Source organism: Erpetoichthys calabaricus, chromosome 3 (assembly GCF_900747795.2).
Source record: "Erpetoichthys calabaricus chromosome 3, fErpCal1.3, whole genome shotgun sequence".
In the NCBI taxonomy this organism is placed as follows: domain Eukaryota; kingdom Metazoa; phylum Chordata; class Cladistia; order Polypteriformes; family Polypteridae; genus Erpetoichthys; species Erpetoichthys calabaricus.
In genome coordinates, this window is record NC_041396.2 from 97,298,652 (window position 1) to 97,313,542 (window position 14,891).

Sequence of the window (14,891 nt, forward strand, 5' to 3'; positions counted from 1 at the left end):
GCAACAGGCACATGACACGGTGAGGCTGTGAACCTGTGGTTGCCTTGGCGATGGAAAAGGAGGATTTTCAGGATCTCAAAAAATTTCACAATATAAATTTATATATATATATATATATATATATATATATATATATATATATATATATATATATATATATATATATATATATTTTAATATATTGTTAATTTCAATAGATCTATTAGGGGGCGGCAGGCAAACTTTTGTTTGTATTGAGGCACACTAACTAGATAAGAAATAACAGGTAAAAGTAGTTAATCATTCTACAGACTATGGAATGTAACTAGAAAAGTTAGAAACTAAACAGCTTATCACATAGTTAACACCATCTTTTAAGTGATGCAGTGTAAGAAATCCTTTGTTCTATAGTAGCAATATATTGTATATGAGTATGCTCATATATATACATATGTATATACTGTACAGTATATACACATATATCCATGTATCCATTTTCCAAACCGCTAAACCCGAAACACAGGGTCACGGGGGTCTGCTGGAGCCAATCCCAGCCAACACAGGGCACAAGGCAGGAACCAATCCTGGGCAGGGTGCCAACCCACCGCAGATATACACATATATGTATACAGTATATATACAACTTTTATATATACAGTCATGTCTCGCTTAATGATGCCATATACTTAGTTGATTATATCATTAAATGAGTTAATGCATGTTAAGGGGGCAGGGTGATGTAATGCCAACAGCACACAAGAATGTGCTTTTGTGTCATTTTCACCTCGATAACGTATCAAGTATACATCAGACGTAACATTAGCATAATATATACATCATCTAAATTAATAATAATTATTGAAAAATAGTAATAATAATACAATATGAATGCTTATGATGGTGTTTTAACACTATTCAGTTTGATTTATTGTATCTCTATGGAAGCTCTGTCATTAAAGCACAATGATTAGTTGAGACATTGTTAACTGAGTTATGACTGTTATTTGTGTGTGTGTATATCCCTACATTATCCAACACGCTATATCCTAACACAGTGTCACGGGGGTCTGCTGGAGCCAATTCCAGCCAGCACAGGGCACAAGGCAGGAACAAACTCCAAGCTGGGCGCCAGCCCACCACAGGCAATACACACACACACACACCCACACACCAAGCACACAGTCTTTGGACTGTGGGAGGAAACCGGAGCACCCAGAGGAAACCCAAGCAGACACGGGGAGAACATGCAAACTCCACGCAGGGAGGACCCGGAAAGCGAACCCAGGTCTCCTTACTGCAAGGCAGCAGCACTACCACTGCGCCACCATGTGTGTATATATTTATGTATATATATATATTGTCACACACGAGTGCATAGGGAGTGGCTTAAAGACCCGACGGGCACTGCGACATCTCATGCCAGGGGACAACGACAGGGTACTAACCTTTCTTTCTTTGCTCCTTCAGGAAAAACAAAGCAACACCGCCGTGAATTCACCTGGAATCAACAGACACGCAAGCCACTTCCGGGCTCCTTCCTTCCCTCTGGTCCCCAACTGATGACATCACTACCACCCATCTACCACCACGGTTCTTTCCCAGCATTCCGTCTGTCCACTTCCGTTCCCACCCCATAAATTGTCCGGCTGTCATTATACGAGTTGTCTTATGTGTTCTATGTGTGAACTGACCTATTTTTGAAAGAAATAACTTACAGTATATGAGGACGGATACCCCAAAACTTTATGTAACTTCACTCTTCTTCTTTCGTTGGCATCTTTTTCTGTTTGTGTTGCAATTACTTAGTACGTTTTCCTTAATTTTTCACTTAAGCTGGCACTTAAGTCTTCAATCTGCCTCAAGAATGATTTAAGATATGAAGAGGTAGGGGAAGTGATGGCGAAGATGGTAAGGATGAGAACAGCACCCATATGCATGCGCAGCACAACTGCCCTGCTGGCCACTGCCGAGAGTTGATTCTACAATAAAATAAAAAGAGGAATAACCTTGGAGGTCAATCATCACCCCGAAAGTAGATGTCACTTAGTATATGTGTACCAAATTTCAGGTCAAATGGTTTGCGAGCTACAGGTGATTTAAAATCCTAGACAGACAAACGGACAGCCACGGTAGTGTATTATATAAGAAGATATATATATATATTATATATATATATATATATATATATATATATATATATATGAATGGAAGAGAAGGTCTGTGATACGGTTTGCATATTTGCAGTTGGAGATCCACAAAGGGAGAAAAAACGAATCACGTATCATAAAATAGTTTTATTCCTGAGCTTTCAACCCCTGTCAGGGGTCTTCATCAGAGGATAATGCTTAGACTTACAAGAATCAAAGGCAATATATAGCAACACATTCAGTATGGGGGGCTAAGGGGGGGGGTTAGGGTGGAGGTGACTAAGTCAGTATGATCAAGGGGGGGGGGGGGTTGTATAGTTTTATTAATGTGTATATGTCCTTCTTAAGTTGGCATATGCTGGGTTTATGTCCAAGTGTCTGTTGATGGCGTTTTCATCTGATAGCCAAGACTCGGCCAACTCTCTGGTGCTTTTTGTACTGGCCTTAAATTTTACTTTTACGTTGTCCCAGTTGAATGTGTGTCCTGTCGATTTAGTATGTGCATATATCAAAGATAGTGCGTCCTTTCTTCTGACGGCATTGTTCCTGTACACGTGTTGAGATTTTTTTTTGACGTTTGTCCTATGTATACAGCTGAGCAAGAATTGCATGGAATTCTATAAACTGCGTTTCATGTTTCGGCTGTCGATTTCTTGTTTTTAGCATTAAACAGGACCATGCGCAGATTGTTGGTGGGTTTATGTGCTATTCTGATGCCCCACTTGGTCAGGGTGCGTGCCGTGCCTTCTGACACATTATGGTGATACGGGAGTGAATGCCAGGTGGGGTGGGGGTTCTGATTTACGTCGATTGTATGCTGATCCAAGAAATCGACAGCCGAAACACGAAACGCAGTTTATAGTATTCCATGCAATTCTTGCTCAGCTGTATACATAGGACAAACGTCAAAAAAAAAATCTCAACACGTGTACAGGAACATCGCAACGCCGTCAGAAGAAAGGACGCACTATCTTTGATATATGCACATACTAAATCGACAGGACACACATTCAACTGGGACAACGTAAAAGTAAAATTTAAGGCCAGTACAAAAAGCGCCAGAGAGTTGGCCGATACTTGGCTATCAGATGAAAACGCCATCAACAGACACTTGGACATAAACCCAGCATATGCCAACTTAAGAAGGACATATACACATTAATTAAACTATACATATGTGTTTGTGTGTGTAGAAAAATATAGAGTAAAAAAATACATAAAAAAATAATTCACTTCACAGCATAGTTCAGTGCAGTGAATTTTGAAGCTTAATATCATTCCTGCTTGCACTTTCATTGTTGTCAGCCTTAACTGAATGACTACACTATCCTGTCAAACACTGTTTGACTCTGTTTGTGACTTTCTCAGACAACACCCTACTTATTCTTAGCAAAACTGTATGTGTAAGTCATAGCAGGTCTAAACCAAATGTTTGAAATGAAATGTTTGTTCTAATACAGAAGAGCACAGGTTTTTGTTTGAGTGGATGTTGAGGTCTTTGACATTTCACCACTTTTTACAGTTTTAGATTAAGTAGGAGGAATATATCATGGCAAATCCCAAAAAGCTATAATGGCTGATTTACATCAATGTTCCACAGTTTTTTTAACCTACCAGGTTTCATGTTCTAGATTACAAAAGGTCTACTCTGCATATCTACTACCAGCTGGGTAGTATTTGTATTATTCCTCAGCCAAGTGACATATAAATGTTTAGTAATATAAAGTGGCATACCATGTTAGAAAATGGTTCTTGCTAATGCCATATAGTTCAAGCTGCAAAACTAGTAAAATTATACAAGTTAGCTATATATTCCATCCATCCATTATCCAGCTACATCCTAACTACAGGGTCACGGGGGTCTGCTGGAGCCAATCCCAGCCAACACAGGGTGCAAGGCAGGAAACAAACTTATTTGCTTTTAATGTTGCACATGTTTAAAATACTTGGCCACACAAAAGATATTCTACTTTTAAATCATTGCCGTCATTTGCTCTTTCTGCTTTTGCTTATATTTGAATTCTCAAGGTCTGATTATGCTTGAGCCAAAATGAATTCCCAAAATATCCTCAGTTGTTCTACAACTGTACAACACAGCTGGGGCAGAGCCACTGTGGCCATTTTGCTTTAAACGTCTGGAAATAACATCTTGGCAGAAATTTCAGATCAGACATGGAAAACTATTATAAGAATGAAGGCAGCAGCCGACCTTTAGAAATATTGTGAAAGGACACTTTACTAGTCATTAACTATTGTACACCAAACTGACTATACTCAGGATGTAATGTGTAAGCTGGTGACAAATTGGCAGCATATTACACTTCCTGTGGTTGTATGTATACTAAAAATCTTCATAGCTATCTTATCAATACAATGCCTGCATTGCTAAAGAATCTTGAAATGAAACAAAAACGTTTCTTATATGTTGCAGCATATCATAATAGAGTATAACACAGTTGGCATCTGAATAACTAAGACATACTGAAGTAAACACTGAGAAGTGTAGAAAATGCTTAGCTAGGACACAAAAGCCAGAGTGATAGTGATTGAAAATTTTTAAAAAATTATTTAAACAGTCAAACTCAGGAAAAGAACACAATTTGCTAGTAATAGTTGAAACATGGCCATGATTAAGTAATGTTTCCAATAAATCCCAGAAGAACTCAGATCAGCACAGTGATACATAAGTCCTCCTTGCTTGTTTAGTTAGCTACCATTGCAGATCATTCCCCTTTACATTCTGAATGGAATAAACAGGTTTGAAAATGTCATGTTTCACCAAAAATTTCATCAGAACTGCTGTTTGAAACCCAACAATAAGACTAATCACTTCCTGCATCCCTGTTTCCGTGTTAAGTGTGCCAATTACAAAACATTTGGATTTAATTTTGTCAGGACAATTGAACTAAATAAAGGACTTTGGACATAGAGAGTATTTGTCCCCTAAGATCTAGTAAATTGTAAATGCAGAGTTTCAAATTAATCTATATTACCATGTGTGACAGGCAGCCGGGTCCCATGCCCGGCCGGGACACCCCTTCTGTATATAATAATAATAATAATACATTTTCCATAATATAATAATACATATGTTCCGGGGGAGCAGCTATGGACATCTCACTACCTCCCCCGGGACGCTTGGTGGCAGCCTCCCTGGCTGACGATGGTGCCTAAATTTCCCGCGGGGTTTCATGGGAGATGGAGATCTCCACAACCCTGTGGGGAGCTGGGGTGGCCGCCAGGGGGTGCTGCATGGAGCCAGGAACCCACCTGGACATCTCTGCAGCCCCACCCGGAAGTGCAATTAGCCGCAGGTGATCAAGCACTTGGAGCACTTCTGGGTGGGCTATAAAAAGGGCCAGCATCCACCACTCAGGAGCCAGAATCGGAAGGAAGAGGACGAGGTTGCCTGGGAGGAGTGGTGGTGCCAAGGTGGAGAGAAGAAGTATAATTTGTGCTGTATAAGTGGTTGTGGGACTGTGTTGTGGCTGGAGGGATTACGGGGAAGACGTGCCCTCCAGTTGAAGACAAATAAAGAAACTGTTTGTTTTACACGTGCCTCTGAGTAAGTCTGTGCCGGGTCGGGTGCTATATAGCGCCATATTACACATGTAATGGGAGAAACATGGCGGCTTCAGGAACCTGTATTTGAAATCCAACCTAGCCACTGTCTACACCTTCTCACACTTTTGTCTAATGTCTCTGCTCTCCTTTCTTCTGCAGATCTGATGACTGGCAACAGGAAGATGAGTGACATCACTTCTGGGTTCTGATCTCCAGAACCCACCTCTTCTGCCTTGCCTGGTTCTTAACCGGCTCCACCGGCATCTTGAATAAGTCCATGTTTTGGACCAGTGTCTGAAAAGATTTTATCACTTTCTGTTAAGTCACTTTATTATTCTTTGCCAGTTATAGGGGGATCACTGGCTGGTCTCCCAACTCTTCATAATCTTGTCTGTTTCTTTATCTTACAACCGTTATGTTATATCTTCAAGGGTGTTCTCTCGTGTTTTTGATTACTCCACAGGCATGCATGTTAGATTGATTGGTTGCTAGTACGCATACATTCTGTAGCTGTGATAATCTCCAGTTTATCATGAACTGGTGATATAGCTGTGCAGTGTTCAGTCTGACCAATATTGTGCCATTCAGGATGAAGGCTGAGAAAGATGATACTCCTTAGTGATTCATGGATACATACTGTATACTGTATGTGATGTCAATGTGACTTCCTCACCAGAGCAAGTGACATGTGCCTTTTTCATTTTTTCAATTTCATTACTAATCATGGTGTTGATTAAAATATTTAAGTAAAAATTTCACTATACTCTGTACATGTAACAATGATTCTATAAACCTATAAACTTAATATAGTTTTTAAATACACAGTATAGAGAGCACTGTAAGTAGATCAAGACAGTATTGTTTAGCTAAGCTGTGATGGTGCACAGAGGAGGAAAGTAAATGGTGCTTGTCCAACCAGTATGTGATCTACAAAATCTGCACTGCATAGTCATCATTTTTTCAAATTTTTCATTTGATGTACACCAGTTAAAGACTACCATCTGTCTATCTGGAGAATCTGGTCACAAATCAGCAACATAATGAGAGTGACTCAAACCATGTGCAGAATGTCTGCTGTGCACAGGGCATCTGTGTTTCCTCATAAACTTGAATCCAAAACAATGTGTGCTTGCTGTAACATTGATAGAGATCTCCTCATTTCACTGAAAACTTCAGCAATGTGTTTGTTGAAAAACAAGAAACATGTAAAAACCTGTTCTTATATTTAGAATAAAAAATTATAGACATTGGCTCATTAGCTTTCAACCTACAGTATGAGATGTACAAATTGAAAGATAGAGAGATATAGTGTTAGAGAATGTGTTCAAAATAGTAACAATAAGAATGATAATATTAGTAATATTAAAGTAGACTTTTACCAACTTGTCAGAACTGGAACAGTTTTAAGCAATGTGGGAGAGAACTCTGTAAGACACACTTTTTTTAAGTATGAAGCTGAAGTCAGCTATTGTGTTTAAAATAACTGGGAAAAGATGGATATAATGTACACAATACTGATGGTGCAATTTTTTTCAGAGAATTACTGAAGCTGCAAAATGGATGACAAAGTATATACTGTAAAATTGCATATGTGGGCCGTGGTTTCAATTTGTGAATAAGAATGGCAACTGATAAATGTCATTGAATGAAAAAGAAAACCTGTAATCAATATTCATATGCAATACGGCAATTCTGTTCCATTAAGAAAGTTTACTATACTTTATTTTGTTGACAATGTTTAAAAGTGTATGTTTATTTTTTGCCATTTTTATATACCTATTTTCATGCATGTGAGACTAGGATAGTTTTCCAGACTTAAATGAGGTAAGCGATACCATTCTGGGGTGAGAGTGGGGACTGTCGCTAACAGTATCTTCTCTTTCTTCCACAGCATCAAAAAGACGCCCAATGTGGGCACCTAATCCAGACCAGGATGTCCAGTGTAGGCCCCGTTCTCTCTGGTTGGGACATCATAAAAAGGGTAAGCCCCAGAATGTGGTGTCTCACTCACGACCAGAACTCAGTAACTTACGAGGTTCTGTAAGAGATACAGGATTGAAAGAAAAAGGCAGAGAATTCTGTGTGGGCTGATTTTCTGGTCAGCGTCTTTTTTGTTGTGCTTTCGTCCACTCTTTCCTTTTGCTATAATTCAAACAGCAACAATTCTTTCTACTTTGATCTGTTTCCCTATAGAAATAAGGATGACATTGTAGTACAGTGGTTAGTGTCACTGCTTCACAGATCCTGTGCCCGGTCATTGATAATGAGGAGTTTGCATATCCTGTGTTTTCCCTTTTGGCTACCCTGATTTTTAACTCTAAACCAGCAATGGATGTAATGGATTACTGTCCTGTTTAGAGCTTTTTCTTGCTTTGTTAAGAGAGAAATCACTGAACTAGATTAAGTAAATTTGTGAAAGGTATGGTATATCATGTACAAATGACAACATTTGACCCTCACTAAGGGCAACAGATATTAAAATTAACTTAAGGCATTTACTTATGGTGTCAAGGCATAGGCAATAGAGGTACATACTTTATGTAAAGAGTATCAGCTGTGATTTAAGCAGCCTAAATCCACATCTGTTTTTCTGGGGTAATATTAAAAGGAGCACAGGGAGCAATCTGGGGATGTTCAACTCACATGGTGGTTAGCACTAAAATAAGGGAGTTCACCATATATCAAGATTAATAATATATATGCATTGTTAGACACATGGTTCAGGAAAGAAATGGGGGAATAATGAGGCTATTACACAACTGTTAAATTACTTTCTCTCCCTAACCTTAGAATATAGGAGGACACGCCTGGAAGAACCACAAAACCACTTGCATCTGGACTTCAAGAAGCACTCAGTGACGATTCATTGATGAACCTACTACTAGAGAGGTCAGATCATCTTTATAGGAAGCAACCGTTTGAGGGATGAGGGACCTATAATTTTGACTAGACAGTCTCCATTTTTAAGTTTTTTTCCCTTATTTTTTTCATCTTATTAAATGGGCAATCTCAGCTTGGATCCCAACTCTTTAACTGTTCAAGTCTCTATTTCTTACAGCATATAATGTGACTTTTGTGGCAAAAAAAATCTTGATTACTTTTCATCTTCTTTCCAAGTCAAGTTCAGCAGGCAACAATTAGTTTCTATTTGTTTTGGTATCGACTTTCCCTGTCCCCCACTGAGAAATATCTTTGAAATAGGTCCTCAAGCAGAACCAAAATCATTAACATGCAATAATCACATAGGCAAAACCTGTAGCTCTAGATTAGTTGGATAAAAAAGGACATAGCAAGATATAGTGAAACCAGTACTTCTGATTTAAATGGATACTTACGAGAAGCTCACAAAAAAGCTCAGAAGAACTTGAATGCTGGGTGGAGTTGATACACTCCACACAAGTGTCTGCCTGCTCCGTCACTTTAAACAGCCCCTTTTCAGGGTTTGGGTTTGATCTAGTAAAGTATGTCATTAAGGTTAATTAACATATACACATGTTGCAAATGAATAGTTTCTGAAAATTATTTTTTCATACTCCAGGGTTCTTTACCAGTTTGTTTTGGGAAAGGCTATTTTTCCTTATTAAGGATCATTCAGTGTGGGTTTTGTAATTTCTTAATATTTTGGGGAAAAGTTTATTTTTTCATTTTTATTTGTACATCGCATCAATATTTAGTTTTTCTATGGGTGCTGCCATTTTGTGATTCAGTCACGAGAATACATTGCCCAGTTGCCATGGTTTTGCCTGACATGACATTTGACGTCAGCAGCACAGCACTTTAATACTAGCATAACATGTTCCCTTTTATCTGTAGTTTGGATTTCTCATATAAACTAAAACCTTTGCTTCACACTTGTTTTTCTTAAATTACTGGTATCTATGCTTGCCTATTTAGACTATTTTGTAGTTTTGGCTTAGTCATTTTGATCTGCCTTGTCTTCTCAGTTATGACCGTCCTTTTAAACTTACGTTGTTTTATTTCCCAGCCTCTTTTCTTCCACAACTATTCTCTTTATCCAGGTTCTGAACAGTACAACAAGTGGGCTTAGTGAGTCCATTCTTATGGGGACACAGTGGGTGGGAACAGAGATTACACAGTCACTCAGCTGTTCTCTGCCTCCCTCCTTAGAAAAGAGAAGAAATCCCAGAACAGTGTCCACTGATTTTCTCCTAATATTCTCCTTTTAGCATGATTTTTGTGTCTTCTTGCCCTCTATTCTTTTAAGCTCATTAAATTAAGCAAATGCAGTAGTCTTTAATGTTTTAGTGCAAGTAGATTATAGACTAGAATGGCTTTTATTTGAATGGGTCAATAACCAGTGTAATCTAATGTTTTAAAAATGTCTGCCAGTATGAACAATAGTGCACATCAACTATTTGGCACACTAGCACTTTATACTTTCAGCCAACTAATTATTCTGCAGAAGTGTGTCAGGAATGTTGCTGGGGATCCTTCATACCAACAGCAATACATCTAAATAAAGGCTCACTGTGACTATGACGGCCAAGTCGGATGTTTTCTTTCTTTTTAATCTCCTTCATTTTAAGTCATTCTGGTGTGTGTTCAGATTACATTGTGTCTATCTATTGTCACACACGTGCGCATGGGAGGCAGCTAAAAGGCTCAAATGAAGGTAATTCTATGCCAGACCAGGGGATGGCAGGGTGCACTGATCCTTTCTCCTTTTCATTGGCAGACTGACCACAGGAAATTTCGACTAGAATCGAGAATGTCACTTCTGGTTCTGGGCCCAATAATGTTACTTCCGTTTTCCAAGCCCGATGACATCACGTCTGGTTCCGAGGCCAAAGACGACACTTCCGGTTCTGACCTTGAAGACATCACTTCCATTTCTGGCCCTGAGGACGACACTTCCAGTTCCTGCCCCGACAACATCACTTCTCCTGCCTGACTTTAAAACCGCCATCTTTGCATGTCTGTTTGTTCGTGTTCTGGACTGAAGTCTGTAAAACTTTGAACCACAACCTTCGCTTTTGGCAGCCAGTTTCAAGTATATGTGCTACTGCCCCCAAACCGCTTTCTGTGTCCATTTCAATCTTTTTACACTATCTATGACATATCAGCAAGAAGTTGGGGTCATTTGCAGGACCACAGTACTGTTATAACTGTGTTTATGCAAAACCACCAAAGTTCTGCAGCTTTTAATTTGCTTCATAGGATGATTCAACCACCAGTGTGATGTGTGTTAAAATAACTCCACAGATAAAATATCTTCGTTTTAAAAGTTTTAGTAAAATTTCAAAGCAAAACAGTTCACACAAAAAAAATGGTATTAAAGAAAGGAAAAGTTCTTGTTTAAGAAAAGTTTTGTTTAAGGCTTATATAGTATATCTTGTTTCACTTCTCTAAGTTTGGTCATACTGTCATACTTGAGGTATGTTAAGCAAGTTAAACACATTAGACGCATAAGCACAGTCAAAAAACTGTATGCCATCTCCTATTCTATTTGCAAACATATCTAACAGTCCATGCTAGCAGTAGGGCTATTTCCTCACTACAGACATAGCTAAGAAAGTTCTATCTCATGTTAACTTGTAGGGGGGTAAAGGCTAAATCATATTCTAGATAGCTATAAGAAACTGTTATTCTATTATTGAAATTAAGCAAACACTAAATGAATTGAACATCAAATATTAACTTTCTAAGATTGGCTCTTTCAACTGTGACACACAGTGGTGGCATTATGTTCCTTTAATCAAAACAATACCACTATCTTCATTAATTTATCCCCCATTTTTGCACAACTGAATTGTGTTTTGGCCTTCACAGAGAGTTTATACGAGGACCAGTAAGTAGACAAGCAAGGTATACCCTGTAGGAACTGTAAACTATAAAGAATTCTATCAACCAAACCAAAAGGGGAAATCAATGTCAAAACTAAAAATAAACTTGTGAAACTATGCACAAAATAAATCTTTAGGTATCCACAAATTTGGACAGTGGAAAATTCAAAAAGCTGAACACAAGCCATGCCCCTCAGAGGTCCACCCCCAGCAACTTCAGATGCGTGTAGCAACCTAATCAATGAACAAATGCTGTTGTAATAAACTTAAAACTAATGATGTCAATAATTTTAATCTTTTGAAAAAGGCTACCTAAATGAACTTTTATCAAAATTTTGTCAGTGTTAAAAAATCATAACAGAAAAGGTATTTCCTGCTGAAAACATATTTAATGAACCTGAGATTATGACAAATTTTCTGCTCACTGGTAACAGGAACATAGATGCACTCTTCTTAAATTAATCTAACTCTGCTTCTTCATAAATACTGTATATACAGTATATATTTTTTCTCGAGCTTCTGTAAATTAAATATTTCACTACACATTCTACTTTATGTATAGGTTTTATGAGATAACTAAAATATGATTTGATTTGATTATACATTGGCATCTCCTCACAATTTGAATAATGCAAAGGAGTCCAAATATATGAAAGATGACATACATAAGAAATATAAGAAGAAACATAAAAAATGTGACAAACGAGAGGAGACCATTCAGTCCATCAAGCCCGTTTGCTTAGCTAATAGCTGTCCCACTATCTCATCCTGATTCATCTTAAAGGTTGTCAACTTCATGTCTTGGTAGTTTATTCCAGACTCCCACAACTGTGTAAAGAAGTGCTTCCTGACTTTAGTCTTAAATGCACTTCCCCTTAATTTCCATTGATTTCCTTAATTATGTGATTCACTCTTAAATGCAAGAATGTTGCCTCTATCCACTTTATCAATGCCTTTGGGGATTTTAAATACCTAGATTAGGTCTCCACTCAGTCTCCTCTGCTTGAGACTAAACAGATTTAATTTTCTGAGCATGTCACAGTAGGACATGTCCTTAAGTCCTGGGATGTACTTGGTTGCTCTCCTTTGCAGAGCTTCAAATGCTGCTATGCCTTTCTTGCACCATGGTGACCAGAACTACACACAATACTCCAGATGTAGTCTTATTAAGTGCATTATCTTGTTTGAGCATAATATCCCTTGCCTTAAATTCAACAGATTTTATGACATAACCTAATATTTTATTTGCGTTTTAATTGCTTCTGTACATTGATTAGTCGATGAAAATGCTGTGTCAACATAAACCCCCAAGTCCTCTTCAGAGGTTGCTTCCTATACGACAGTGTCTCCCATCTTGTATTTATAATTGATGTTCCTTTTGCCTACTTGTACCACTTTGCACTTTTCTACATTAAACTGCATTTTCCATTTGTATAGTTCTGAGCTTGTTAATGTCTTTTTTTGTCTGCCATCCCTCCAATTGTAGTCCATCCATCCATTATCCAACCCGCTATAACGGGGGTCTGCTGTAGCCAATCCCAGCCAACACAGGGCACAAGGCAGGAAACAAACCCCGGGCAGGGCGCCAGCCCACTGCAGGACGTGCACACACACACACACACACACACCAAGCACACACTAGGGACAATTTAGAATCACCAATGCACCTAACCTGCATGTCTTTGGACTGTGGGAGGAAACCAGGGTACCCGGAGGAAACCCACGCAGACACGGGGAGAACATGCAAACTCCACGCAAGGAGGACCCGGGAAGTGAACCTGGGTCTCCTAACTCCTTTTGTCTCCTGCTGGTTAACCAACTAGAGATCCAGTTTTGTAGGTTACCTCTGATGTCTACAGCTTCTAGTTTCAGAATTAATGATGTTGGACTGTATCAAAGGCTTTTTGAAAGACTAAGTAAATTATGTTGTATTCTCTGTTTTGTCAACTCTTCTGGTTGCTTCTTCAAAAATAAAATATAAAGATTGGGTTGGCAGGACCTACCTCTCATAAACCCATGCTGGCTGTTATTTAGTATGACATGTTTATTACAAAACACACAAGAGACAGCCATATAAAAGGAAACAGTAAATGCAAATGAAAATGTCTGTCTGCCTAGTGGCTCACCCCATCCAATTGCCCAGCTTTCTAGTACCACCAAAGCATTCCTCTTATCATCTCTAATCTTTCTCTTTCATGAACTTAGCCTCTTATCTTCAACAGTAGTCCTCAATCTCACCTTAAATACACCTCTGGCAAACCTCACATCAGCAATGCCCAGGCTGGAACTTTAGCCAGGTCTCCACAGCCTAGAGGGAGCAGCACAATGCACAGTGCCATTCCATCCACATATCCATCCATTTATCTGATCTCGTGCTGGCTGTTATATAAACAAATGTATGTATAATGTGTATACCTACACTTATATAGATTGTCAGTAACCTAAGCCTTGTGTTACTGGTAAAAGTTAAAATGTGAAATATAGTTTCATAATTATACTTTGTTTTGTTTTTGAATGTATGTTAGAGGACTGCATGAAAAAGTTAGTACATTACCAATCTATATAACCTTTTTTCATAATTAAGGAAGAAGTCTACCTTTTACTCTTTTTGCAAATAAAATCTTCAATTGGTATGTTGCTGACTACTGTCATTGTTTCAAATTTCCCCTTCAATAAAGAACAGGACAAATCGTCACAGACTCTTGACAAGAATCAGAGGGAGTTTTTGTTGATAGTTTTCCCAGCAACAAAATTAAGCATTTCTTTAGGGCAAAACTAACTTCAAGGAATTCATTCCAGAGTGCAAATGAAATAACTGTGCTGGTGGCTATGATAGTAACAAGCAATTATTTTCAAACAAGACAAAAGTGCTGAACTGGACACCCTGCTGTCCTTTAAGAGGTTTTGGTTAATTGGTTATGAAGTAACAAATCAAAATTGATAGGCAGAAAGGTTTCCAGTTATTTATAAACCATTTTATAACATGACAAGGAGAATAATTTTAGGTTTTATAATCCCAAATTGTAGGCATGGGTATTACTTAAACACTGTAAACATGTGAAAATAGCATGTTTTAACAATAGAAAGATGTTTAAAATTGTTAAAAATGTTATAAAAATCATCCAAGGATGAAAAAAGTGCTTTAATAATAGGCATTGTATGAGCTGCAGCCGTCATTTAAAAACAATGATTAAGTGATCTGTGTATGTGATAAAATAGAGAAAAAGTTATGTACAATGACTGCATGTTGCCTCTTGGGTATAATCTATATATATAAATGCCAAATACCACTGTCTCACTCATCATGAAATCTCCCGAACCATGAGGACTTGGGACTTGAAATTTGGTATGTAGGTTACCCTTGGCACATAGGTGCTCGATAAGAAAAGATTTTAAA

The 14,891-nt window shown here is 38.2% G+C and overlaps 1 protein-coding gene across 1 annotated transcript in view; it reads right to left on the reverse strand.

Moving 5' to 3' along the window:
* Positions 1–14,891, reverse strand: part of emilin1b (elastin microfibril interfacer 1b) — a 196,915-nt gene that overhangs the window by 160,900 nt on the left and 21,124 nt on the right. The gene's annotated exons all lie outside the window — the stretch shown is intronic.